The sequence below is a fragment of the Plectropomus leopardus genome, chromosome 9 (genome assembly GCF_026936395.1).
Source record: "Plectropomus leopardus strain MGB_pleo_1.0 chromosome 9, ASM2693639v1, whole genome shotgun sequence".
Lineage (NCBI taxonomy): Eukaryota > Metazoa > Chordata > Actinopteri > Perciformes > Serranidae > Plectropomus > Plectropomus leopardus.
Genome location: NC_142184.1, coordinates 3,894,637 through 3,900,282, shown reverse-complemented (window position 1 = coordinate 3,900,282; position 5,646 = coordinate 3,894,637).

Sequence of the window (5,646 nt, the reverse complement as noted above, 5' to 3'; positions counted from 1 at the left end):
ACATTAGTGTCACCAATTCAGCATCTGACCAAAAGTCTCCTCTTCTGCTCTGAGTTCTGATGCTAAGTAACGGCCAGAGAATGATTTTGCTGAAAATTACGATGTCACAATGAAGTTGACGTTTAACCTTTTGGATATAAAATGTCAGCACTTCCTAATTTTTTATCAAGGCATTTGTGTATTTTGCCATGATTTGTGACTTATAATTTGTGAAGTCACAGTGACATTTTACCACCAAATTCTACTCAGTTCATTAAGTAAAAGTGAATATTTGTGCCAAATTTGAAGAAAATCCCTCAAGGTGTTGAGGGGGTTCACAAGGATGAGACAGATGCAAAGTCATGGTGACACTGATCTTTGACCTATGACCACCAAAATCTAATCAGTTCCTTCCTACGTCAGAGTCAACATTTATGCCAAACTTGAGGAAACTTGAGGCCTTGTTGGGATATTGCCTTCACAAGAATGAGACGGATGCAAGATCACAGTGACCTTGACCTTTGACCACCAAACTGTAATCAGTTAGTTGATGAGTCTAAGTGGATGTTTGTGTGAAATTTGAAGAAATTCCTTCAAGATATTTTTGAGATTTTGTTTCACAAGACTGAGACGGATGCAAGATCACAGTGACCTTGACTTTTGGCCTCCAAAATCTAATCAGTTCATCATTTAGTCAAAGTGGAAGTTTGTGCCAAATTTAAAGATGTTCTTGAGATATTACACTCACAAGAATGGTCAGATGGACAAACGGACAACCCAAAAACATAATGCCTCCATCCATGGTTATCGTCAATGTGGAGGCATAACAAACAAACTATGAAGCAACCTATTGGTACATTTTGATAAACTGCAGCATCTTTCCAGCTAGAGTCGTTTGAAGACTAGAAAAAAAACATGCTGAATGATGGAGGCATGTAGTGACCCAAGACGACCCTATAACAATCAATAACGTTCAGTTTTTTAAAAAAGTTTCCAGCATCAAGTATGACAAAGTCAAAGACTGACAAAAACGGCTCCAGCTTCCATGTAACCCTTTCTCATTGTTGTCTATGGGAAAAGAAAGTTGAGCATTTTTGCATATTTCACCGCCAAAAGTCAGCATACCATTCCTCCTGATTACAAGTGTATGCCGCGCCAAAAATGCGGTGGCAACAGGAAAAAATAAAATGGTGAAATTACGGGTTTATATATAGTAAATGCTGCTGACATTTGAACATACAGTAAAGGGGAATAAAATGAAACATTATGGATTCGCATACTTGTGTGTCAGTTATGGTGCCTGCTGATCCACTCTGAGACATTTACAGACAGGAAGTGTTCGCTCGCCAACAGCTTTAAATTACAAAGCTCTGCTTTACTTATACATTAAAACCACTTAATAAAGGGTATTCCTGCTTTAGCAACCACACCAGCCGCATGAGTTCAGTTCAGTCTTTCCCCGTCAAAGCGTGCCACTCGGCCTAATAACAGGTTAAAGGTTAAAAATTCAGATCCCTGTGCTGTCTGGGAAAATCTGACTGTGTGAAGAAATAATTAACACTTGTCTTTTCTTAATAACCACTGAGGAGGACAAATGACACAGTGAAGCGTCCGGTGGTTTTACTGCGGTTTGACTGGCAATCCACTCACAGAATGGATCAGAGTCTTCATGATCCGCAAACTAGACAAAAAAAACCATTTGATCGTCCATACATTATCTATACTCACTTACAGACACTTTTTTTTAAAGGAGCAACTGAGGATACAGAAAACGCCCCACAGGAGCTAAACGGCAATCTCCAAAGATGACGAAAATCGTATCGTAACACGTATGTGCCAAAAACTGCACTTCCTGAAATGACCGTAGGAGTTGCTTTTTTAGTGTTTTTTTTTTAAGTTTGTGTAAGTTTGTAATGTTTAGGTCACTTGTTCAGCCTTCAAATGTACTCAAAGACCCTCTAAAGAGTCAGATGTTCAGTTTTTCGGTAAGTGCAATTTTGTTTTTGTTTTAAGCCTGTTTTTGCCAGCAAAAAAATAGCATTAGCATTAAATCAGTCAATCATAGCTATAAACATACTGTGCTAAATAAGCATTAAGATAGCATTAGGGTTATCACCACAAATGCCAATACAAACACCAATAGGCGAAGTCATGGTGGCTATGTCCATTATTCTCTACAGTCTATGGCACTGGTGTCCAACTGGTCCAGTTACTGGGGTCCGGATTTCTCCGTTATCATTAGTTCAAGATTATAAATTAACACTTTTTCAGTTTTATTTCACGAAACGTAACAACATGTTGCCCTTAACATAAAGAAATAAAACATATTGCAAGAATAAACAGAAACTGCACTTCAAAATAAAAGCTCTGGGCCGGGAATCTCCTGTACTTCAAAATAAAGTGCTTTTTGAACAAACTAGAAAGGACCAATGACCCACCAGTTGGAGGAGTGCCATCCAACCACATCTAGAGACAAAAGTGCTGTTTCTCAGTGGCGAAAGGCAAAGCTGGGACAGTGATGCAGTTTCGTACACTCTCTCCTCTAGTTTATGATGCACTTGATTGTGCAAAAAGTGACTGAAAAGTTGTGTGAAGAATGAAAAAACACCTTGGGGCTAAGTTGAAATTTCAGATATTTTCAAACCTTCACAACTGAACCATGCAGGCGCACGTGTCAAATATGTAAAATTAAAAACGACTGCAGCGCATCCCGATCTAATGTAAGAAGGGTGTGGAAGGAAAGAATTTGCGACTGTTTACTTCTCTTGAAACACACTGACATTTTAAAGAGTGCACCCAGACATCGAAAAGATTTAACACAAAATATTTACAGCGACATTTAAGAGGATGTTAAACATTGCAAGTCACATGTGGTCTCTTTAACGTCTTCCCGGATTGTGACAAACCGGGAGCTCCTCTGGGATTTCATCTCAAGATCACATGAGGACGAATTTCTTTCAAATCATCTTGTCACAGCCGAGGCTCAACCGTGCTGACAAGTGCGACCGCACGTCCTCATCTGGTACAAAGTATTTTAATCATTTTTTTATTTTTACCAGAGTTAAATGATGTGTCTGTAAGTTGGTAGTGATTGCAGTACTAAGTGCTGCATAATGAGAGAGAACCCAAACCAAAAGACGGTTTGAGTTGGTGATAGCGAGAGAGAAACGGAGGCATCTTAAATTTTTTCGGGTTGCATCAGATCACATATAATCTCCTATACTTGTATGGTTTTAGTCATGCACAGAATATTGGGCCTCATGCAAGAAACGATATACAAAACATTTTTTCTCTCTTTTACGAGTGGTGGAGAGCTTTCACAGTCTAAAAATTGTTCTCCAACACAAGAAAAAATAAATTTAATATTTGAGGAATGTTTAAAAAACACATGAATATCATTTAATTAAATTCAGATGTAGTTTTAGAGTAGTAATATTGACTGGATTATTTAATTTCAGGGATGAAGATATTTGAATGAGAACAGGCTTGGGAAACTGGTTGTTTGTTTACCAAGTTTTGTGGATGAAATGTTCTGCACGATTCAAAATTCAGCTCTGGACTCAGAACAGAACCACTTCCATGTTGGTGGAAAAGGAGTATTAGTGGGTTCAAAGCTGCAACATCTTTATTTAATATTGTTAATGTAAAAATATTGCAAAATGAAGAGAAAGTATTGCATTGATATATTGATACTGTAGCCGTAATAATTATTCGTTGTATTGTTAAAATATAGATTAAAACAAAAAAATCTGTATATATTTACAGCTGGGTAAATTGTGGAATCAGATACAAGAGAGCCACAGGTGACCTAAAATGAGGGATTTGTTGTAGTTGAGACGAAGTGAAGAAGTTTTTATTGTCCATTTTCACTGAAATTTGTCTTGCATGCTCAAGCTCTAAAAAATCACCAGAATAGCATAAAAATAAAAAAACTCATGAAAAAAAACCTCTGTAATGTCGCCCTCCAGCAGTCATCAGAACAACTATACAATACGCACCACGTGCCCCTCCGACATTCAGAGAAACCTTCGTCCAATCACACTACGTTTTGTTGCTGAAGTCAATTTACAAGTTACATGTTTGTTTCTTCTCAGACTTCACAAACAGACAGCAGTTCGTCAGCGCAAAAACTAAAATACGATATAAGAAAGCAGTCTAAAGTGACAGAAGCGGCTCTGAGTGGCCTCTGAATCCAAGTTAACCAAGTCCATACGAAATATTCCCAGCTGCATTTACATTACAAGCTTCTCTTTCATTGCTCTCCGTACTAAACTGGGTTAACTTCCACGTGACAAATAATGAACGCCGTCGAGGCTGCAGTAAACTAAAGCATCAACACCTTCAGAGAGGATGGAGGTCTGACTAAAAGTCATATTTCACAGATTTCTCAGTCTGCACTCGGAGCATCTCTGCACTATTTTCACACAGCCTCTTTAAAATGATGACTTGAAACCTCACTCTGCATTGTTGAGAGCCGCATGTTTTTGGCTTCTCCCCACATACATTCCTTCAGACTGGTATGTGCCACTGACCTGCCAGCAGAGCCCCTCTCTAATTTTCAGATTACATATTCCCATGCTGAGCCTTTGTATGGATGGAGAATGTGTATCTTGAAAGCCGAGCTGCTCCTCTAAAGAGACTTATGGAATAAATAATGTTTCAGTTTTATTTTCTTTTTGTGCTGACTGCTGCTGTTTATCAGTCACGGATTTTGTTCTGTTTTCATTTTTGTATTCTCCCCAGAATTCAAATTGACATCTCTCATGTCACAGGATGAGATCTCTGATCGACGCATGTCCCGGCATGTTTATTGTTTATTTATTACTCTGTTTGCGACCACATCAGTTCGGCGTTTTGTTGTGTGTCGCGCTCGGAACAACTGCGGCTTCAAAGCATATGGAGAAAACTGAAAGGCTGCCAGTTTGAATCTCTGTCAGTTTTTTTTTTTTTTTGCAGAGTGGGAGTTTTCACTTCATTAACTGCCGCTTTGAATTTGAGCAAAGCACTTTAGCACTTTGTAAACTCGGAGCTTGATAAAGTGGAATGTTTTAAAGTTTATGATTTTTATTAAACGATCCCACAATCATATTAAAGTTTCCACACCGAGGCTGGAAGATGCATTTTTTTAAATCATAGAAAACATGGAGCTAATCCTCATTTTCTGTGTTCCCAAACAACACACATAACATTTACCGACACCTGATGTCTGCCTTATCACTTTTTTCTTGGCAATATCTTTCAAAATCATTACTCCACCCAGTCGCATTTTACGTTCCTACAAACCACAGACACATTACGTTTGCACATTATTATGATGCACATAAACAGAAATTTTACGTTGTAGTATTTGTACTGTTTGTCTGATCTTTCAGGGTGCTGCGGGTGTCGACTGATTTGAGGATGTGAGGAGAGTTGCTCGATGAGGTTCAACTGATTTGTCAAATGGTCGCGTCAAAATGAAATAAAAAAATCCCCAAACAAATATTAACCCTCTGAAATCTTTATTTCTTTAAGAAATTACCCAAAATCTAGCAAGGAAATTGCAAGAAATGAGTAAAAAGTTCCAAAATATTACCTGAAAATTAGACTAAGAAAAGTGACTGACCAAAAACAAGCGCTTAAAAAGATTAATGATTTTGAAATATAATTTTAATGATTGTAACAATA